This window comes from Lingula anatina, unplaced genomic scaffold (genome assembly GCF_051362555.1).
Source record: "Lingula anatina isolate TDL-2025a unplaced genomic scaffold, LinAna3.0 unanchor82, whole genome shotgun sequence".
Classification (NCBI taxonomy): domain Eukaryota; kingdom Metazoa; phylum Brachiopoda; class Lingulata; order Lingulida; family Lingulidae; genus Lingula; species Lingula anatina.
In genome coordinates, this window is record NW_028257603.1 from 6,446,852 (window position 1) to 6,471,181 (window position 24,330).

Consider the following 24,330-nt stretch of genomic DNA (forward strand, 5'->3'; position numbering starts at 1 on the left):
TAGGTTACAAGGGCGACCAACCCAGGGGCGGGACCAGGATTATTTGAAGGGGGGTCCACGGATGCAAAACCGACCCTTATCTTAGAGGGCGAACGGTGCTATTTGGTACTTTTTAGAACTATGATTCGGCTAGAGAAAATACTTATTTCATAAGGGGACCATCGGTGTGATTATTTTTAGAAACTGAAGGGGAGGAGGTCAGGACCCCCTGACCCCCCCCTCCCAATCCGCCACTGCAACTACCAATGGACCTCGGTGGACACAGGTTAATTACATATCTGGCATTTGTGCATTTAAGCTTTAAACTTAAGTTTTATAAATATTAAAGTACCTACCCTTTAACGCGAAGTAAGAATCACGGTCAGCCACCTTTGTTTATGAGACAGTAATCAGTGTTACGCCGACGACCATCACCTGATCTATTGAATTAAACGAGTGGAGTAGTAACGAACCCTTGGAACGAATTTGAGAAATAAGCAAACCTGACTTTATCGAGTGTAGGGGAGTTCGATTTTCTAAAAAAAAAAATGTATATTATATTTATAAAAATTCAGTCGGGGTCGTAACTCCCCCCCCCCCCCCCGCCCCCACCGACCCTCCTAAATCCACCACTGGCACAAATCTTTTGTTCTGTACCATCTAAACTGCGTCACGTACAGCTCGATGTAGCGAGTCAATATAAATATAATTTCAATCGGTTGACGAGAGGAATTAAAGTGAAATTAATTTCTCTCTGGTTATGACACGCCAGAAGAGGGCGGGATTGGTGTAGGGGAGTTTTCGTGTCATTTAGGCGATTGACACGGTACTGTTAACACGCTTATGATTACGACTCCGTAGACGACATGGTTGATGAGTCCAGTGGAGGCGAACACTTTACCTTGGCTGATGTAATGAAAAAAATGGAAAGTAAAAAGAAAGAGACGAAAGACTATTTCGACCATAGACTGTCTACTTTTAATGCCGAAGCCGGTAAAAACTGAAAGTCGACAATATTTATCTTGGAAAATAGAAGGTAATCACCAGCAATTTGACTCAACAGTATTTGAAAATAAGATTATTGTGGTGAACAAACTGACAGTGCCTTACAGTCTTGGCAAGAGAAACAAACTTATCAGAATTGCTGACACTTTCGACACTGTTAAGGAACATACTGTTAATCCTCTTGCTTGTGATTCTGAGAGCGAGAGAGCTACAAAGAAAATAAAAGAAAACAAAAAGGGAGCCAAAAAAATAAGGTTATATCAGCAGACCGACCGATAGGTGTGGTGGGCGATACTTCTCAGCGGAGAAGTCTTTATCGCAGCAGCGGGTCGTGACTTTGCTTAGCTTGTTGAGGAAAGGGCCATTTCATGCTTGAGTGACCAACTTACAGAGGGGAAAGTTATTCTACCAGAGTCCAACCCCAGAGATAAAGGAACATCTGGAATGGGATAGAAGGCGGAAGCATTGAAAAATAGATAAGTACCCGGTACATGTATGAGTGCGTTAGTTTCAATCAAGAGTTGCATAATTATGAACATGAGCAAAATCAGAAATTCATACCCGTGAAAAGTAGGTTAAGAACCAATTTAAGTTTTTGGGAAGAAGTAGGGTATTCATTTTTTATTCTAGACTTGATAAAAATGGTTATAAATTTCCGTTTATAGCAACACCCTGTGGGATGAGGAAAGATAACAGCTTTCACCATTGAAAAATAAGTTTTTTGTTAAAAAGCTATTCTTGAATTGAAAAAGATGCGTTTGATTAAAAGGTGTAGCAAACAACCAATTGTTGATAACCCTTAAACAGAAGCAGTGCATAGCAGTGAAAAAAATAGATTGATTTTAGATGTACGAGAAGTAAACAAACATGTCCGTAAGCAGTCTGGTAGTTACGGACATTTGAGAACGGCTCTTATGTTTATGAAACTGTGTGGTTGGTTGATTAAATTTGATTCAGCTAATCAACATCTAGATATCTATTATCCTCATACGGATTATTGAGGTTTTTCATGGAAAATTCAAGATCAGCAGATTTATTTTTGATTCTTAGTTCTTCCATTTGGGTTATCATTAGCACTTAATATTTTTTTTCAAAATTGACTTGGCAATTAATCAAAGAATGGTTCGATGTAATTGGATGACGGTCTGTGGTACTGCAGTAACATAGATAGATTGGAGCATCAGGGTGCTGAGATCAAAGATGATATTGCTAAGTCAGGTTTTATGTAAATATATGAGAATACTTTTTGGTCGTAGGTACAGAGTCTGGCATTTATAGGCATCGAAATAGATATTAGTATTGGGGAAATCAAAGTTCTTGATATTAGATTAGCAAGTGCTAAGAGATCTGACATTATATTCGCACGAAAGTGAGCAGAGGTCTGGCTATGTCGGTCGGATTATACTATGTCTCATGTGTTGGGAAGTGTAAAACAACTAATGACAAATTATATTAGCATGGTTATTTCAAGTGCTTTTTCTTAGAATCAGAAAATGTGTGTGAAAGCATGCAGTCAAATTAGACCTTGGTGTAGTAAATCAGAATTTTACAGTTTTCACCTCAGTGCAATAAGGTAGTTTATTCTGATGCTAGTAGTACTGGGTTTGGAGGATATTGTGTGGAGACACCTAAAAGGGTGTGTTGCGGGGAATGGTCAGCTGGCGAAGCGACGGAGAGCTCTACTTACAGAGAACTGATAGCTGTTTTCAGGGCCCTGTTCTCCATGGCAAACACGTTGAGTGTTTTGAGATTGAAGTGGTTTTCTGATAGCAAAGATGTTGTAAACATTAAAGAAAAAAGTAGCATGAGGAGTAAATTACAACCTATTATTTTTGATGTTTTTCTTCTAATGGAGTTATTCAATAGAAATGAAAGGATACTGAGAGAAGAGAATACCCATGCAGATTATATAAGTAGAAGTGTGGATGTTGACAATTGGGGTATTTCTAAAGAATTATTCTCACATTTTGATAAGATATGGGGTCCTCATGAAGTGGATTGGTTAACGTCCTGCTACAATGCTAAAGTACATATTTTTACTCTAGATTTTAGAATTCAGGAACAGTGAATGGGAAACGCGTCATTTACGGATCTATCCTGGTCCTCAGATCAAATTCAGTCTCTTATTTCTACCAATGAGTTACAACAGACTCCTTGTTTCTATATTGTTTCCGACAGACTGTTCTGGTCCTTCACCTGTAAATATCCATCATGACGTAATCAAATGTGGCACCGAAACGTGCCCTTGGCTGACTCTGTTATGGTCTCAAAATTTTTGAAGCTTTAAGCTTTTAGATGCTACCTAGTTTCTTATTGAAAAGTCGAGATATAGAGGTGGCAATTGGCTTTTGATAAATCGGGTTAAATCGTATTTATGCCCAGTAAAAGTTCTTGAAAATATTTAGATTTCATTGGTAGGCCTCGATCCTAGCTACAGCTTTTCAAATTTACATGGCCTATTTTAAATATAATATCGTTGAGTTACAATGACAGTTATGTATGAAAATTGTATAACGACGAGGGGGAGTATCGGTGCGCGTACAACAGTAATTTATGAATACATTTTACAGTATTATGGAATATACATGTATATTAGCGCCCGTGGTCTTATTGATCAATTAATGTGTGAATGAATAAGTCAAATCCACATGTACATCTGGGGCGGATCCAGGATTTTTTGGAAGGGTGGTGGTGTTTTTTTTACGGATTGACAAGGCCTCGGAGTGCAAGGCCGACCCTCACCCCTTTGGAGTTATGTTTGGGGCACGCTCGAGGGCCACGAAAAAGGGTGTTTTAGAGGGAAAATATCTCCATTTGATACGGTTTATAACTATTATTCAGCTATAGATTTTGGGTGTAATTTTTTTATCAGAAATCGAAGGGAGGAGGGGGTCTGGATCCCCCCTGACACCCCCTCTTTATCCGCCATGTACATGTATTAGACCGTGAACATTCGTGAACAGTTTCAACCACAGTCCCTCGCCTGAAATGAGCCATGCCTGTCTGTAATTTGCATAACAATTACTTGCTCATCGTAGTGCGAGCTGTATTTCCGAATGCTCAGTAGGCAGTAGGACACAGCTAGGTGAAGACGCAATGTTCAACGTGCGGGTGCAGTCGCAACGCAGTCGTATGAGGCGTAGAAGCAAATGCATGTTTCGTAAGTAGCACTTTTTCTTCAGTATCGTATGTCAGTTGATAGAAAGAGAGTAGAAAAATGCAAAGAAATTTGCGACGAGTATTTACGGGTATATTACTACTCTTTGTTGTCGCTGTCGCCTGTCGTTTCTGTTATGCCACTCAAAATATTATTTAGCAAATTAGTAAATGGGCATATTACCACAAAGATCACGGACATATTTACATGATGGTACCGTACTTGTCACAGTTCCGAGCTTTTGATCCTAAGACAATGAACGATAGTCAGTTTTAGTAGGTTTGTTAATTTCATTATACATGTACCTGTAAAATGCTTGTAAGCAGTGTTGAAACACGGGGAAATGATTTATTCTAAAGCGAAATATGGTTCCCAAACGCGTGATGCAAAGCGATTTTAGATATTACAACTTTATATAGTAGGTAAAATAAATAAATAGTGATAACCTACACAAACTAGAGGAGTGTTTTCAATATTTATTTTTTTTTCAAAGCAAGATATCTGAAATATCTTTATTACTAACTTCAGGTCTTAAATGTGGCGTTAGGCAACATAGAATCGATTGCTTTTTTGGGGTGCTATCTGAGCCTGAACTATGGACAAGTCAGATATTGTTAACATTACCTTCTTATTTCAGAAGTCCACTGAGATACTGAGAACTGCACGGCACCTGGCTGCTAGCAACCAAGCCTGTCATTCACCCTCTGGAACCCTACGCACATCCATGCATCTTTTGTTTTAAAATTGAATAAATACGTTTGTCATTCCTTGTGTTCTTATTCACTTCCATATGAAATGATGATAAAATATTAATAATAATAATAATAGAGGGTTAGGGGTAAAATTGTAAAGATATTATTGTTTGGGCACTTTCAAATTAAATCTGCTAAAACTGATCTGTAAGCATTGTGTTTGGGATTGATGATTTCTCCAGTAACAGAGGATGTCGTAAATCGAAAGGATTAAAAGTTTTGTTAATATGCCCAGTATTTTGTAAATAATTGAGAGCATTTTAAGAATACATCTACAGGATTTCCAACAGCCCACATTTATAAATACAATTTGTATGAATTTACGATATTGCTTTTTTAAAAATCTGTCCTACATTTTTTATAGTGAGACGGGTTTTTTAATATCTATTTATAAATTAGTTCATCCTCCCAGATAAAATTTTCTTAATTTAATATAAGTCCATATTCTAAGGGTTTTGGTTTGCTAGAGAAAATTGTTTCAAATTTCACGACCTTCTCATCAAACGAACGCTTCAATTTTAAATTAAAACGAAAATATAAGAGATCTTGACACACTTTTGAAATGGGAACAATGAAATTTGCTCCTCCACCCAAAACTTAGAACTGCATATTCTGATATGTTTGAAAATGTCTCATTAAAATCATAATTAAAATAAATTGATCCTTTGATATAAAGAAATGGACTCGCCCCACCTGTCACCCCTCAAATCGAATGGACTTGTCCCACCTGTCACCCCTCAGATGAAATGGACTCGCCCCACCTGTCACCCCTCAAATCGAATGGAATCGCCCCACCTGTCACCCCTCAAATCGAATGGACTCGTCCCACCTGTCACCCCTCAAATGGAATGTACTCGCCCCACCTGTCACCCCACAAATCGAATGGACTCGCCCCACCTGTCACCCCTCAAATGGAATGGACTCGTCCCACCTGTCACCCCTCAGATGGAATGGACTCGCCCCACCTGTCACCCCTAAGATGAAATGGACTCGCCCCACCTGTCACCCCTCAGATGAAATGGATTCGCCCCACCTGTCACCCCTAAGATGAAATGGACTCGCCTCACCTGTCACCCCTCAAATGGAATGGACTTGTCCCACCTGTCACCCCTCAAATCGAATGGACTCGACCCACTTGAAAACTTTCAATGCAGGTCAGTGGTGGGTGGAAGGGTATCACGTGATTTTCGGGAGCCAATGAAAAAAGCAGGAATTTTACACTCCGTTATAGGTAAACAAAATGGCACGTTCGACGCACCGGGAGGATTGTTTATTTAGGAGGCATGCACATAAATTTGGTGGGTATTTTAAAAGCATTTTACTATTTACAACAATCAGTACCATCTCAACTTAACTCATGTGAAGTGATTTTCAAGTGTTTGGTCTGTTTATGTTTTTATGACAATTTAAACTAGGCATAGCTTCATATGTAGTTTGACAATTGTAAACTGAAGTTTTCACACCACAAGCCTTCTTTCAAGTGAAATATCTCGAAAAGCACTGGGACGATTTTTTTCCAACTTTTCAGTAATGTTGCTCATTTATTTGTTGACAAAAAGTGCCGATGGCACCCCTGGATCTTTGGAGTTATAGACGGTATAATCCTTCATACCCAATTACGACCATTTTTGTAGGAATGCGTCTTTATAATGTTAAACTCCCTCATTAAAAAGCATATTTCTGAAAAAGTAAACAGTAGATTTTTTCCAAATCTTAATCTGACGTTTTTCGTGTACCTTTTTACATAATATGTAGCCTGCAACTGACAGCACCCCTGGGTCTTGGGATATATAGACAATGCAGTGCCATGGCAAATTACGGCCATTTTTGTTTGAGTGAATTTTGGATCACGCAGACCCCGTCTTTCAAATCAAATATCTGAAAAAGCAATCGGACAATTATTTTCAAAATTGTCAGAAATGTTGCTTAGATATTGGTTAGCAAAAAGAGCCTATGGCACCCAATGGCACCCCAGGATCTTGAGAATTATAGGCTGTATATAGTGCATGCCAAAGTACTGTTTTGGTTATCCCACAGCCAGCATTTATAACAACAGCATAATTGCACTTGTATATCACTTACATGCTTGTCTGTATTTTAAAGCATAATGTGCAATCTGATCACTATACAAGCACATTCCTACAACTGTTGAAGGGCTAGTCATGGTATTAGTCAGTTACAACTACTTGTCATTCACTGTGTATGATGTACAAGAGCCTATTATATCTCAACTGTAGCTCCATATAATAGCACTCTTTTATGCCACATACAGTAATTGGCTCAAGTACATATCAAATAAACATTTTTTTTAAATACTGATGATAGTCTCATATCTTTTTCAGCATGGACTACAATTTTTATTTTTGAAATGCTGTGCACTATAAAGGTGAGATGTAATTCATCGGAATACCATAGTTGTAAACTTGTGACTTATGTTTCCATTGCTCATCTATTTCGTTAACATTGACAAAAACATGTTCTGTGTTTGTTTTGCCTAAACTTTCATTTTAATCTTACTATCATAAAAATTGAAATCATATTTAAGTATAATGGTAACAGGTTACCTAAAAAGTTGAAGCCTTATCCAGTTAAATAATAATAATATCAAATATAAAACATTTACTGCTTTTTAATTTCAGGGAATGGAAACAGCTTTTAACCTCATAATGGGATACCGCCTATGGATTGTAGCTGAAATTAGAGACTTGAGATAACAGGAATGATGTTTGTTATTTCCAAAATCTGTGCCTTCATGGAGTGTGACATTGTAATAAACATGATTGCTTTTTAATTACTCAGTCATCAAATGTTAAATTAGTAGTTTGTCACAATATCAAATATTGTATTATCTGCATAGAGAATTCCCCTCATCTTTTGTAAGTTAAGTTTTGATTAATTAAGTAAAGTGAGTAGTAAGTCTCATGAACTTGGAGAAAATTAAATACTGCAGATCTTGAAAAAACTTCGTTTATTGTGATTTCTGTCAGATATGAGGATTTGTAAATGTTGATAATACATTACATTTTCTGTCTCTTATTATATGCATTTACCATGATTTCTCACTCTGAGTAATGTTCGCATCTGGCAAACTAACTTGAAATTCAAGGCATATTTTATAGTTTTAAAAAAGTGATATTAAAATCTGACCAATACGAATTTAAAGTAATCTGAATTCTATCAGGATTTCAGTCTTGCCTGTGCTATGTATGTATTTGTAGGTTGTCACCCTTTTAAATCATTTAAAAAGTATTATTATATTATTTCAATATTTTGTGAATATTTAAATGAGTTATAAAATTTATAAGAAAAATGTAAGAAATAAAATATACTGTTAATTATGTTTTTATGAAATATGTGAAATAAAAAGTTTATAATCATATCAAAGTTCTTCCATTTGTTTATGATAATTTTGTCATTTTACATTTTCTTTGCCTTAAACTTTGGTCAAGCTTACTTTCCACAAAAAAAAAAAAAAAAAAAAAACTTTGTCACATGCCCTTTCTTATAGTTATCTGAATTATCAACTTGTCATAATTTACTATTTTAATTTCTAGAGTTAATTATTATTCTTATTCAAACAAGAAATTATCAATTATACACAGAAAAATTAAAGTCAATAACAAATCAACACTGCCAGCAAATTTTACTCTGCCCAAGCTACAGTCACTATATATAGGATAGTAGGCCTACACACTGACAGAGATGTGATACCTATGCCACGGTGACATTTTACAACTCTACTCGTCGGTTTGTTGATCATAAATTGCACATTTTTTCAAGTGTTTCATTATTAGTTTGTAGCATCCATATTTATATTTATATACATTTATACATAATGAAACAAAGTCGGCGTAACGTTACGCAAATGCCCCAATAAACAATGCATCGCACACAGTTGCGCCAACGTTAACGCTTTACTGGACGAAGACGCAGGAAGACGTCGCCGGGAGCTCACTTTCGATGTTCACTCTTCGACGGCAAAACGTCAAATGACTGACGTGCGTGCGCATCTTTTGACGTATCACGTGATACCCTTCCAACCACCACTGAATGCAGGTCGTCTTCTAACAGGGTCTAGCTATCCAGTGACCAACCAGGAGCATAGCTTGCACTGCGATGCGCGACTTTTTCTTATGCAAATTACAACTGGTACAGTGCATGGCACATTTGAGGAGTTGCTGTGGAAATTGGTCTCAAAGAACGGCGAAATTATGGAATATTATTTTACTATTGTGACAAGGCTATTACCCGCGTAGACCTATTTGTCACCATACATAATAGGACAACTAGTTTATATTAAATCAAAAACTAAAAATAGCAATGAAGATAGGTATAACAAGTAAATGATGATGCTCATACATTCGGGGAGTAGCTTTGCGTAGGATGAAATATATTGTATTGTACGCCCCCCTGGCTGTCGATTGTAAGTAATAGACATAAACTGGCCCGCTCGAAGATTCTGCGGGTCCGTGGTCAAAGTTAAATAAAAATAACCATGATTAAGGGAAGTTATTGAAGTAATCAATTTAAGATTTTAGAGATACTAATAAATTTACCTATTTTAACACTGGTCGTATTCACAAAAGATCGTAAACATTACAGAGAGAAGGAAAAGTACCCAAGAGAAGGGAGGGGGGGGGGGGTGTGTGAAGGAGCGCAATGTGAAACAAATTAATATTATGTTCTTATTTATCTATTCAATTTCATAAATAATTTGTAAACTCTTCACTCTTGATTCAAATAAATAAAAAGCAACAATTAAAACTTGTAGTACTTGCCACAGAAGCCAAACTGAAGTAAAACATTTGAAATAGCATAAAAAGAGGAAGACAAGTAAAAAAAATTAAATTCCCAAATTTTTAGAAACTAATAATCTTTCTTCGACAGTATCCTTAACATAACCGTCTTTTGTGTTTTCAGATCGCCATCTACCGTGTTTCTTAAACAGTCTGTCTTTAGTCCCTGCATTAGAATCCAGCATATGAAATCAAACAAACGGAAAGTACTGACTCGTAATTTCGGATTTTTCTTACAGTTGGCTGTACCATGAAACCATTTTAAAGTGTAAAAAGATGTCTAAACCGCAGCAGAATAATTACAAGTTTGTGACAAATTTTGAAGATAAAAAGCAACAATCGAGTCTTTCGCTGTAAAGAAAGAGGTCACACCGATCGTATTACACCGTTCAAGCCATTTTTGGAAGCCGTAAGAATATTTTCTCACTGTGTTGTCTGCTCTTGACTTCAAAATGACATCTGGTAATGAATCTGCTAAAGCCTTCAAACTTTTATTGCTTGTAACCTCCACGTCTTGGAGGATAGCATTATCAAGAAAACATGAAAAAAGAAAAAAAGAAAATTTTTGAAAACAAAACTCTAGCAATCGTTCCCATAATCTCTGTTCATCCTGGACAATAATCATGTCCATGTTAACTGTCATTGATCAATGATTGTGATCCTAATGGCCATTTCTTCCATTCCTTCCTTCAATGTTGCAGAACTCCATTACAGCATGTTGTATCGATAACCCATTGGTAACTAGAGCGCAGACCTCCGCCAAGGCAGCGATTTTTTATTATTATTGATTTTTGATTGATTATTGATCCGGATCACCACCAAAAAATAATCATCTCTTCCTTGGCCCACTTCGTACAGTTCCTGAAAAATTCATCAAAATCGGTCTAAGAAATACATAAACAAAGCCATCTCCATTATATCAATGATCCAGTGATCGTCTGTTTATCTCTCCTTCGAAGAAAGTGAGTTTTAAATTCTATAAACAGATGACCAATTATTCATCTACTTTAAATCCCTTTAAATATGAAAAACTTATTCGTATTTAAAACAAATGGTCCCAAACCGGGTTTTCTGGCATCTGAATAGACCGTTTTTAACTTACTAGGCAAGCTTTGTACACGTAGACTTTTCTCATTTAAAAAAAAAAAGAAAACTAAATTGTCTTTCCAAAAATTAATTCTTTAATGCAAGACATTCGTCTTTAATATTAATATTAAAATCCCAATGCTTCCTCTAGTTATTTATCTAGATACATTTCCAATCAATGGAGACATAATAATAAAACAGAAATAATTTTACCTGTAACCCTGGCCAATTTTATAGCTGTTATATACGGTAAATCTGAAACCAATTCGTCTAAAAGACACAGAGTATTACTAGTACATGTAGAAATCCTTCTTTCGGGAATAAACAATCCCCTTACTTCCATGTCCCAAATAATCCCCAACCATTCCAATTTGTTGACTGGTTCTAATTTACTTTTTTCAGCGTTTAAAACAAAATCTGCTTTAAACAGATCCATTTTAATTTTTTTAGAATGTAGTTTTAAATGTAATATATTTTTCTAGAGAATTTTCAGACACAATACCGTCATCTAAATAAACAACAATGGGGATTCCATTTTTCTCCAATACCCAACTAAACGTCTAAGTATTTTAGTAAAAATAAACGGTGCTGAAGAAAGGCCAAACGAAAGTACCAAAAAAAAAAAAAAAAAAAAAAAAAAAAAAAAAAAAAGAATTCTTTCCGTTGATTTAAAAAAGTTTGAGATGCCGGAGCAATATCTAAATGGTGAATAAATAAATAAACACAACACTAAACTGCAGAATTATCTCAACAAATATTATCTGTGGTCTTGCTCACATTCCCAAAAGTGAGAGTGTAATATGCCTTTGGTCCATGCAACCAGATCTCTTGTCCTCCTTGTCTGTTCAGCCTAAAATTGCAAGACAGCTATTTAATTCTAAATGCATAACTCTATTAAAAAGGAAAATGTCCATGATGGAAAAAACTCATTTATTTTTTCTACCTGAAGATATGGAAAATGGTGCAATAGTTTGTGTTGTTCTCATGCATATCTACTCACAGTGATTATCTTCTTTCCAAGATTTTTGCCCCATGCCAAATGTCCCACGAATGTTTTATCCCGATTCATTTTTTTTTCCTGAAATAAGAAAAATTTAGCTAAATATATAGAGAGATATAACAAAAAAATAGCAAGAATTGCAACTAAATAATCACATACATGTAGATACATTTCACATACTAAATTTGCTTTCTAATTATTATAGTAAGACCTAAACAGCACTTTGTACTTAAGTGTGCAACAAGGGCATCTTTGACCACTTCTGTTGCACTGATTCCTTTTTTTTTTTCAGGAAATCCATAGCCCTGACAAACCCTTCCTTCTCCATTACAGAGCTACTCAGCTTGGTTTCTTTCTTCCTTACAACTTCTGCTTCCAACACATCCCCTGTTTCATAGTCAACAATAATGCTCGCGCAATATTGTGCACTATGTCCTGGGCTGTCCATTCTGCCATCAACTATGAATAAATGGGATATATCGAAACACGGACATCATAAATATGTGGTGCGACAATTCCTAAAACAACACTTGGTGGGATTTAGGACACATTCCTATAGACACCACAGGTCTACATTGATCGACCAGACTTGGCACGGATTTTCACTGCTATCAGCTGAATAGGTAACCCCCCCCCTCTAAGAAATAAAATTGTTCATGTTCCTTTTGTTGATATATATATATATATATATATATATATATATATATATATATATAATTTCCAAAGGAATAGAGGGTAATAAGTCATACTCAAATTATATTTTAGGATGCCAACCCATGTTATTTTCATCTTATTCCTTCTCAAAGTGTGTCTTGCCTTTAAATGTAAAGCTTTATGTTATTTAATGAAAGACAATATAAGTTCCATCTGTTTAGAGATGTACAGTTGTATGTCGGTCTGCTTTATAGCAATTAAGTCCCTGCTGTGGTTTAGGCCTACTGGTCACAACCAGAACATCAGAACCACTGCTTCCATCCACCGCTTCTACTTGTGGACATGGGTACACTTGATATAGAAACAAAACACGCATTTAGTTAAAATTTTAGATTAATCCATTTAATCCATAAAGTTTAAATAACACATTTGCAATAAAGTTTTTGATTAAGTGTTTTATCAAAATTAAAATAGATTATTGTAATAATGTTATTAAAGTATGTGCCCTTTTTCAAATGCAAAGAATGCAAAGCAACCCTTATATATACATGTACCTGTATATAAATATGTTTGATAAGATCTATTGGAGATATTTAAGCACATTTAAAAGACACTCACTCCGAAACAGAGTTTTCAATATCGCTTAATTTGGGATCAGGAATGGACTTAGCAGTGGTCCTCACCCTCGCCTGAACAAAGAAGCTCAAACAAATCAAGAACAAATCAATATCCGAATAACGACGGTGATATGGCCCTGCTGGCGCATATTAATTTCGTGATCTGTAAACACAGGGAATCAGCAGTTGTAAACATTCTCTTATAGTATATTTTGAACAAGCTGTCTGTACAGGGAGGGGGGGGGCGGGGTCGGCCCGCCCCCTTAAAATATTCCTGGATCCGTCCCTGGATCCGCCACATGGTACCTATCTGTATCTTAAAAAAAAAAACTGCTGGTATATGATAGACGGGAAGAGGGAGCGCATGGGAAATGACGGTGTAGGCCGGATCTAAAGCCTTCCACAGTTTCAGCAGTAACTTGTTGGTCACTTCGTTCATTCCACTCGGTGACTGTTCTGGTAAAAAAAAAAAAAAAAAAAAAAAAAAAAAAAAAAAAAAAAAAAAAAAGTTTCAAACTGGTGTGTCGCAGTGTGATTCTTGCACTTAAAGTTTGTTTTAAATCCTAATATTAGCACATAAATGTAATTTATTCTAAAATGTGAGGCCTAATTATAAGGAGCTACGGGCAAATTTCTTCAACAATCAGTTTCTTTTTCAAACTGATTGTTTGACACATCATGATAACAACGGAAACCACCAAACTTCAATTAAGATAATTAATTGTATTTATGTAGCAAATGGGTTGTTTTAGTGGTGGTATTAACTTTTTGGTAATACATCAACGTTTTGTTTATAGGAAATTAGTCTGGTTAGTTAGTAGTAGGTAGTAGGATGGTAGTTTGGGTCTTGTGTCTGCACATTTTTACCTTAAGTAGTTGACCAAGGCAAGGTGATAACAGATGTCCCGGGTTAAGGAATTTCTTAGCTGCTGTGTATCTAGGCACACACATTTGCACCCCCACCTTTAATAATTATATATTTCTTTTTAGTTACCCGCACGAAAATGCAGTAGTATCGAAGTAGCAAAGCGGCGGGAGCATATTTGCATAATAGCCTACTGCAATTCTACTCCAAAAAGTACATAGGTTTGTACAGAGAGGAGCATAAATGCATAATTTTTTTAATTCCCATGACAAAACACCCCGGTGACTCCCTTCGCCACATAAGTTTTCATGTAATTATTAAACAGAGCAAAAAATCTCCCTATTTCTGTAGAATTATAAATTTTATGAAAGATGTTTTTGGGACTAATTCTATTGAGCTGCATTCAGTGAGAAGTCATTCAGCTTTGTAGCTGCGGAGATATTGACGGCCGCACTAAAAAATTCCTGCAAAACTGCATGAACAGAATATTTTGGTGAAACATTTCCTATTCTCATAGACAGCAGACTCACTGACGTAACTCCCAATGCCACAAAAAGTTACTTTTCATACCGGCAGTACTGTAATTGAACATGTGCATTCTCTTGTTTGTAAACAAACCACTGCACTGCTCACAGTTGTAAGCTCCCTCCGCCAGATGTCCGAAACTGTATAGCACTGAGCCAGGTCTCGCCAAAAATAAGAAGCAATTTAGGCCCAAACCTGCTACTTGACACCAAATTAACCACTAGCAACACACAAAAAAGGCAGGAAAAAAACTGGAAACAATCACTAATTTTTCAAGCAGAACTTCATTCGTTATAAAAGTCCGTGATTGGCCAGGTAGGGATGAAAATTTTTTTTCTTCATTATAGTGTCAGGTAGGTGTGTTCGGTCATTTGTAGTAAGAATAAAGTGCTGGAAGAGTGGTGGTGTCAACATTAAGGAAGAAATAGAGCAAAAACTCTCTCTCCCCCCCCCCTCTCAGATTCTGTTCTCAGAGCTTATTTTTGGATCATCTTTAAAGCTAGAATTGGGGGCCTTGATGAAGTGACCCGGGCGCGTTTCCACATTTTTTATGAATGACAGGTGTGGTAGATTGATTTTCCTCACTTTTTGGAAAAATCGGAGACGGGTCGATTTTTGGTGATTTTGAGTGATTTTGAACAGTGCCGGCACTGTGAGATTTCTTCAATTTTGGCCAGGTAGGGATGAAAATTTTTTTTCTTCATTATAGTGTCAGGTAGGTGTGTTCGGTCATTTGTAGTAAGAATAAAGTGCTGGAAGAGTGGTGGTGTCAACATTAAGGAAGAAATAGAGCAAAAACTCTCTCTCCCCCCCCCCTCTCAGATTCTGTTCTCAGAGCTTATTTTTGGATCATCTTTAAAGCTAGAATTGGGGGCCTTGATGAAGTGACCCGGGCGCGTTTCCACATTTTTTATGAATGACAGGTGTGGTAGATTGATTTTCCTCACTTTTTGGAAAAATTGGAGACGGGTCGATTTTTGGTGATTTTGAGTGATTTTGAACAGTGCCGGCACTGTGAGATTTCTTCAATTTTGGCCAGGTAGGGATGAAAATTTTTTTTCTTCATTATAGTGTCAGGTAGGTGTGTTCGGTCATTTGTAGTAAGAATAAAGTGCTGGAAGAGTGGTGGTGTCAACATTAAGGAAGAAATAGAGCAAAAACTCTCTCTCCCCCCCCCCTCTCAGATTCTGTTCTCAGAGCTTATTTTTGGATCATCTTTAAAGCTAGAATTGGGGGCCTTGATGAAGTGACCCGGGCGCGTTTCCACATTTTTTATGAATGACAGGTGTGGTAGATTGATTTTCCTCACTTTTTGGAAAAATCGGAGACGGGTCGATTTTTGGTGATTTTGAGTGATTTTGAACAGTGCCGGCACTGTGAGATTTCTTCAATTTTGGCCAGGTAGGGATGAAAATTTTTTTTCTTCATTATAGTGTCAGGTAGGTGTGTTCGGTCATTTGTAGTAAGAATAAAGTGCTGGAAGAGTGGTGGTGTCAACATTAAGGAAGAAATAGAGCAAAAACTCTCTCTCCCCCCCCCCTCTCAGATTCTGTTCTCAGAGCTTATTTTTGGATCATCTTTAAAGCTAGAATTGGGGGCCTTGATGAAGTGACCCGGGCGCGTTTCCACATTTTTTATGAATGACAGGTGTGGTAGATTGATTTTCCTCACTTTTTGGAAAAATCGGAGACGGGTCGATTTTTGGTGATTTTGAGTGATTTTGAACAGTGCCGGCACTGTGAGATTTCTTCAATTTTGGCCAGGTAGGGATGAAAATTTTTTTTCTTCATTATAGTGTCAGGTAGGTGTGTTCGGTCATTTGTAGTAAGAATAAAGTGCTGGAAGAGTGGTGGTGTCAACATTAAGGAAGAAATAGAGCAAAAACTCTCTCTCCCCCCCCCCCTCTCAGATTCTGTTCTCAGAGCTTATTTTTGGATCATCTTTAAAGCTAGAATTGGGGGCCTTGATGAAGTGACCCGGGCGCGTTTCCACATTTTTTATGAATGACAGGTGTGGTAGATTGATTTTCCTCACTTTTTGGAAAAATCGGAGACGGGTCGATTTTTGGTGATTTTGAGTGATTTTGAACAGTGCCGGCACTGTGAGATTTCTTCAATTTTGGCCAGGTAGGGATGAAAATTTTTTTCTTCATTATAGTGTCAGGTAGGTGTGTTCGGTCATTTGTAGTAAGAATAAAGTGCTGGAAGAGTGGTGGTGTCAACATTAAGGAAGAAATAGAGCAAAAACTCTCTCTCCCCCCCCCCTCTCAGATTCTGTTCTCAGAGCTTATTTTTGGATCATCTTTAAAGCTAGAATTGGGGGCCTTGATGAAGTGACCCGGGCGCGTTTCCACATTTTTTATGAATGACAGGTGTGGTAGATTGATTTTCCTCACTTTTTGGAAAAATTGGAGACGGGTCGATTTTTGGTGATTTTGAGTGATTTTGAACAGTGCCGGCACTGTGAGATTTCTTCAATTTTGGCCAGGTAGGGATGAAAATTTTTTTTCTTCATTATAGTGTCAGGTAGGTGTGTTCGGTCATTTGTAGTAAGAATAAAGTGCTGGAAGAGTGGTGGTGTCAACATTAAGGAAGAAATAGAGCAAAAACTCTCTCTCCCCCCCCCTCTCAGATTCTGTTCTCAGAGCTTATTTTTGGATCATCTTTAAAGCTAGAATTGGGGGCCTTGATGAAGTGACCCGGGCGCGTTTCCACATTTTTTATGAATGACAGGTGTGGTAGATTGATTTTCCTCACTTTTTGGAAAAATCGGAGACGGGTCGATTTTTGGTGATTTTGAGTGATTTTGAACAGTGCCGGCACTGTGAGATTTCTTCAATTTTGGCCAGGTAGGGATGAAAATTTTTTTTCTTCATTATAGTGTCAGGTAGGTGTGTTCGGTCATTTGTAGTAAGAATAAAGTGCTGGAAGAGTGGTGGTGTCAACATTAAGGAAGAAATAGAGCAAAAACTCTCTCTCCCCCCCCCCTCTCAGATTCTGTTCTCAGAGCTTATTTTTGGATCATCTTTAAAGCTAGAATTGGGGGCCTTGATGAAGTGACCCGGGCGCGTTTCCACATTTTTTATGAATGACAGGTGTGGTAGATTGATTTTCCTCACTTTTTGGAAAAATCGGAGACGGGTCGATTTTTGGTGATTTTGAGTGATTTTGAACAGTGCCGGCACTGTGAGATTTCTTCAATTTTGGCCAGGTAGGGATGAAAATTTTTTTTCTTCATTATAGTGTCAGGTAGGTGTGTTCGGTCATTTGTAGTAAGAATAAAGTGCTGGAAGAGTGGTGGTGTCAACATTAAGGAAGAAATAGAGCAAAAACTCTCTCTCCCCCCCCCCTCTCAGATTCTGTTCTCAGAGCTTATTTTTGGATCATCTTTAAAGCTAGAATTGGGGGCCTTGATGAAGTGACCCGGGCGCGTTTCCACATTTTTTATGAATGACAGGTGTGGTAGATTGATTTTCCTCACTTTTTGGAAAAATCGGAGACGGGTCGATTTTTGGTGATTTTGAGTGATTTTGAACAGTGCCGGCACTGTGAGATTTCTTCAATTTTGGCCAGGTAGGGATGAAAATTTTTTTTCTTCATTATAGTGTCAGGTAGGTGTGTTCGGTCATTTGTAAGTAAGAATAAAGTGCTGGAAGAGTGGTGGTGTCAACATTAAGGAAGAAATAGAGCAAAAACTCTCTCTCCCCCCCCCCTCTCAGATTCTGTTCTCAGAGCTTATTTTTGGATCATCTTTAAAGCTAGAATTGGGGGCCTTGATGAAGTGACCCGGGCGCGTTTCCACATTTTTATGAATGACAGGTGTGCGTAGATTGATTTCCTCACTTTTTGGAAAAATCGGAGACGGGTCGATTTTTGGTGATTTTGAGTGATTTTGAACAGTGCCGGCACTGTGAGATTTCTTCAATTTTGGCCAGGTAGGGATGAAAATTTTTTTTCTCATTATAGTGTCAGGTAGGTGTGTTCGGTCATTTGTAGTAAGAATAAAGTGCTGGAAGAGTGGTGGTGTCAACATTAAGGAAGAAATAGAGCAAAAACTCTCTCTCCCCCCCCCTCTCAGATTCTGTTCTCAGAGCTTATTTTGGATCATCTTAAAGCTAGAATTGGGGGCCTTGATGAAGTGACCCGGGCGCGTTCCACATTTTTTATGAATGACAGGTGTGGTAGATTGATTTTCCTCACTTTTTGGAAAAATCGGAGACGGGTCGATTTTTGGTGATTTTGAGTGATTTTGAACAGTGCCGGCACTGTGAGATTTCTTCAATTTTGGCCAGGTAGGGATGAAAATTTTTTTTCTTCATTATAGTGTCAGGTAGGTGTGTTCGGTCATTTGTAGTAAGAATAAAGTGCTGGAAGAGTGGTGGTGTCAACATTAAGGAAGAAATAGAGCAAAAACTCTCTCTCCCCCCCCCTCTCAGATTCTGTTCTCAGAGCTTATTTTTGGATCATCTTTAAAGCTAGAATTGGGGGCCTTGATGAAGTGACCCGGGCGCGTTTCCACATTTTTTATGAATGACAGGTGTGGTAGATTGATTTTCCTCACTTTTTGGAAAAATCGGAGACGGGTCGATTTTTGGTGATTTTGAGTGATTTTGAACAGTGCCGGCACTGTGAGATTTCTTCAATTTTGGCCAGGTAGGGATGAAAATTTTTTTCTTCATTATAAGTGTCAGGTAGGTGTGTTCGGTCATTTGTAGTAAGAATAAAGTGCTGGAAGAGTGGTGGTGTCAACATTAAGGAAGAAATAGAGCAAAAACTCTCTCTCCCCCCCCTCTCAGATTCTGTTCTCAGAGCTTATTTTTGGATCATCTTAAAGCTAGAATTGGGGCCTTGATGAAGTGACCCGGGCGCGTTTCCACATTTTTTATGAATGACAGGTGTGGTAGATTGATTTTCCTCACTTTTTGGAAAAATCGGAGACGGGTCGATTTTTGGTGATTTTGAGTGATTTTGAACAGTGCCGGCACTGTGAGATTTCTTCAATTTGGCCAGGTAGGGATGAAAATTTTTTTTCTTCATTATAGTGTCAGGTAGGTGTGTTCGGTCATTTGTAGTAAGAATAAAGTGCTGGAAGGAGTGGTGGTGTCAACATTAAGGAAGAAATAGAGCAAAAACTCTCTCTCCCCCCCCCCCTCTCAGATTCTGTTCTCAGAGCTTATTTTTGGATCATCTTTAAAGCTAGAATTGGGGGCCTTGATGAAGTGACCCGGGCGCGTTTCCACATTTTTTATGAATGACAGGTGTGGTAGATTGATTTTCCTCACTTTTTGGAAAAATCGGAGACGGGTCGATTTTGGTGATTTTGAGTGATTTTGAACAGTGCCGGCACTGTGAGATTTCTTCAATTTTGGCCAGGTAGGGATGAAAATTTTTTTTCTTCATTATAGTGTCAGGTAGGTGTGTTCGGTCATTTGTAGTAAGAATAAAGTGCTGGAAGAGTGGTGGTGTCAACATTAAGGAAGAAATAGAGCAAAAACTCTCTCTCCCCCCCCCCTCTCAGATTCTGTTCTCAGAGCTTATTTTTGGATCATCTTTAAAGCTAGAATTGGGGGCCTTGATGAAGTGACCCGGGCGCGTTTCCACATTTTTTTATGAATGACAGGTGTGGTAGATTGATTTTCCTCACTTTTTGGAAAAATCGGAGACGGGTCGATTTTTGGTGATTTGAGTGATTTTGAACAGTGCCGGCACTGTGAGATTTCTTCAATTTTGGCCAGGTAGGGATGAAAATTTTTTTTCTTCATTATAGTGTCAGGTAGGTGTGTTCGGTCATTTGTAGTAAGAATAAAGTGCTGGAAGAGTGGTGGTGTCAACATTAAGGAAGAAATAGAGCAAAAACTCTCTCTCCCCCCCCCCCCTCTCAGATTCTGTTCTCAGAGCTTATTTTTGGATCATCTTTAAAGCTAGAATTGGGGCCTTGATGAAGTGACCCGGGCGCGTTTCCACATTTTTTATGAATGACAGGTGTGGTAGATTGATTTCCTCACTTTTTGGAAAAATCGGAGACGGGTCGATTTTTTGGTGATTTTGAGTGATTTTGAACAGTGCCGGCACTGTGAGATTTCTTCAATTTTGGCCAGGTAGGGATGAAAAATTTTTTTTCTTCATTATAGTGTCAGGTAGGTGTGTTCGGTCATTTGTAGTAAGAATAAAGTGCTGGAAGAGTGGTGGTGTCAACATTAAGGAAGAAATAGAGCAAAAACTCTCTCTCCCCCCCCCCCTCTCAGATTCTGTTCTCAGAGCTTATTTTTGGATCATCTTTAAAGCTAGAATTGGGGGCCTTGATGAAGTGACCCGGGCGCGTTTCCACATTTTTTATGAATGACAGGTGTGGTAGATTGATTTTCCTCACTTTTTGGAAAAATCGGAGACGGGTCGATTTTTGGTGATTTTGAGTGATTTTGAACAGTGCCGGCACTGTGAGATTTCTTCAATTTTGGCCAGGTAGGGATGAAAATTTTTTTCTTCATTATAGTGTCAGGTAGGTGTGTTCGGTCATTTGTAGTAAGAATAAAGTGCTGGAAGAGTGGTGGTGTCAACATTAAGGAAGAAATAGAGCAAAAACTCTCTCTCCCCCCCCCTCTCAGATTCTGTTCTCAGAGCTTATTTTTGGATCATCTTTTAGAATTGGGGGCCTTGATGAAGTGACCCGGGCGCGTTTCCACATTTTTTATGAATGACAGGTGTGGTAGATTGATTTTCCTCACTTTTTGGAAAAATCGGAGACGGGTCGATTTTTGGTGATTTTGAGTGATTTTGAACAGTGCCGGCACTGTGAGATTTCTTCAATTTTGGCCAGGTAGGGATGAAAATTTTTTTTCTTCATTATAGTGTCAGGTAGGTGTGTTCGGTCATTTGTAGTAAGAATAAAGTGCTGGAAGAGTGGTGGTGTCAACATTAAGGAAGAAATAGAGCAAAAACTCTCTCTCCCCCCCCCCCTCTCAGATTCTGTTCTCAGAGCTTATTTTTGGATCATCTTTAAAGCTAGAATTGGGGGCCTTGATGAAGTGACCCGGGCGCGTTTCTACATTTTTTATGAATGACAGGTGTGGTAGATTGATTTTCCTCACTTTTTGGAAAAATCGGAGACGGGTCGATTTTTGGTGATTTTGAGTGATTTTGAACAGTGCCGGCACTGTGAGATTTCTTCAATTTTGGCCAGGTAGGGATGAAAATTTTTTTTCTTCATTATAGTGTCAGGTAGGTGTGTTCGGTCATTTGTAGTAAGAATAAAGTGCTGGAAGAGTGGTGGTGTCAACATTAAGGAAGAAATAGAGCAAAAACTCTCTCTCCCCCCCCCCCTCTCAGATTCTGTTCTCAGAGCTTATTTTTGGATCATCTTTAAAGCTAGAATTGGGGGCCTTGATGAAGTGACCCGGGCGCGTTTCCACATTTTTTATGAATGACAGGTGTGGTAGATTGATTTTCCTCACTTTTTGGAAAAATCGGAGACGGGTCGATTTTTGGTGATTTTGAGTGATTTTGAACAGTGCCGGCACTGTGAGATTTCTTCAATTTTGGCCAGGTAGGGATGAAAATTTTTTTTCTTCATTATAGTGTCAGGTAGGTGTGTTCGGTCATTTGTAGTAAGAATAAAGTGCTGGAAGAGTGGTGGTGTCAACATTAAGGAAGAAATAGAGCAAAAACTCTCTCTCCCCCCCCCCCTCTCAGATTCTGTTCTCAAAGCTTATTTTTGGATCATCTTTAAAGCTAGAATTGGGGGCCTTGATGAAGTGACCCGGGCGCGTTTCCACATTTTTTATGAATGACAGGTGTGGTAGATTGATTTTCGTCACTTTTTGGAAAAATCGGAGACGGGTCGATTTTTGGTGATTTTGAGTGATTTTGAACAGTGCCGGCCACTGTGAGATTTCTTCAATTTTGGCCAGGTAGGGATGAAAATTTTTTTTCTTCATTATAGTGTCAGGTAGGTGTGTTCGGTCATTTGTAGTAAGAATAAAGTGCTGGAAGAGTGGTGGTGTCAACATTAAGGAAGAAATAGAGCAAAAACTCTCTCTCCCCCCCCCCCCTCTCAGATTCTGTTCTCAGAGCTTATTTTTGGATCATCTTTAAAGCTAGAATTGGGGGCCTTGATGAAGTGACCCGGGCGCGTTTCCACATTTTTTATGAATGACAGGTGTGGTAGATTGATTTTCGTCACTTTTTGGAAAAATCGGAGACGGGTCGATTTTTGGTGATTTTGAGTGATTTTCAACAGTGCCGGCACTGTGAGATTTCTTCAATTTTGGCCAGGTAGGGATGAAAATTTTTTTTCTTCATTATAGTGTCAGGTAGGTGTGTTCGGTCATTTGTAGTAAGAATAAAGTGCTGGAAGAGTGGTGGTGTCAACATTAAGGAAGAAATAGAGCAAAAACTCTCTCTCCCCCCCCCCCCCTCTCAGATTCTGTTCTCAGAGCTTATTTTTGGATCATCTTTAAAGCTAGAATTGGGGGCCTTGATGAAGTGACCCGGGCGCGTTTCCACATTTTTTATGAATGACAGGTGTGGTAGATTGATTTTCGTCACTTTTTGGAAAAATCGGAGACGGGTCGATTTTTGGTGATTTTGAGTGATTTTGAACAGTGCCGGCACTGTGAGATTTCTTCAATTTTGGCCAGGTAGGGATGAAAATTTTTTTTCTTCATTATAGTGTCAGGTAGGTGTGTTCGGTCATTTGTAGTAAGAATAAAGTGCTGGAAGAGTGGTGGTGTCAATATTAAGGAAGAAATAGAGCAAAAACTCTCTCTCCCCCCCCCCCTCTCAGATTCTGTTCTCAGAGCTTATTTTTGGATCATCTTTAAAGCTAGAATTGGGGGCCTTGATGAAGTGACCCGGGCGCGTTTCCACATTTTTTATGAATGACATGTGTGGTAGATTGATTTTCGTCACTTTTTGGAAAAATCGGAGACGGGTCGATTTTTGGTGATTTTGAGTGATTTTGAACAGTGCTGGCACTGTGAGATTTCTTCAATTTTGGCCAGGTAGGGATGAAAATTTTTTTTCTTCATTATAGTGTCAGGTAGGTGTGTTCGGTCATTTGTAGTAAGAATAAAGTGCTGGAAGAGTGGTGGTGTCAACATTAAGGAAGAAATAGAGCAAAAACTCTCTCTCCCCCCCCCCCTCTCAGATTCTGTTCTCAGAGCTTATTTTTGGATCATCTTTAAAGCTAGAATTGGGGGCCTTGATGAAGTGACCCGGGCGCGTTTCCACATTTTTTATGAATGACAGGTGTGGTAGATTGATTTTCGTCACTTTTTGGAAAAATCGGAGACGGGTCGATTTTTGGTGATTTTGAGTGATTTTGAACAGTGCCGGCACTGTGAGATTTCTTCAATTTTGGCCAGGTAGGGATGAAAAATTTTTTTCTTCATTATAGTGTCAGGTAGGTGTGTTCGGTCATTTGTAGTAAGAATAAAGTGCTGGAAGAGTGGTGGTGTCAACATTAAGGAAGAAATAGAGCAAAAACTCTCTCTCCCCCCCCCCCCCTCTCAGATTCTGTTCTCAGAGCTTATTTTTGGATCATCTTTAAAGCTAGAATTGGGGGCCTTGATGAAGTGACCCGGGCGCGTTTCCACATTTTTTATGAATGACAGGTGTGGTAGATTGATTTTCGTCACTTTTTGGAAAAATCGGAGACGGGTCGATTTTTGGTGATTTTGAGTGATTTTGAACAGTGCCGGCACTGTGAGATTTCTTCAATTTTGGCCAGGTAGGGATGAAAATTTTTTTTCTTCATTATAGTGTCAGGTAGGTGTGTTCGGTCATTTGTAGTAAGAATAAAGTGCTGGAAGAGTGGTGGTGTCAACATTAAGGAAGAAATAGAGCAAAAACTCTCTCTCCCCCCCCCCCCCCCTCTCAGATTCTGTTCTCAGAGCTT

The 24,330-nt window shown here is 38.3% G+C and overlaps 1 long non-coding RNA gene across 1 annotated transcript; it reads left to right on the forward strand.

Moving 5' to 3' along the window:
- Positions 1 to 3,088: 3,088 nt before the first annotated feature.
- Positions 3,089 to 4,908, forward strand: LOC147759309 (uncharacterized). Its single transcript, XR_015331676.1, has 2 exons — positions 3,089 to 4,144; positions 4,779 to 4,908. It is a non-coding gene; the product is annotated as an uncharacterized LOC147759309 (long non-coding RNA).
- Positions 4,909 to 24,330: the final 19,422 nt, after the last annotated feature.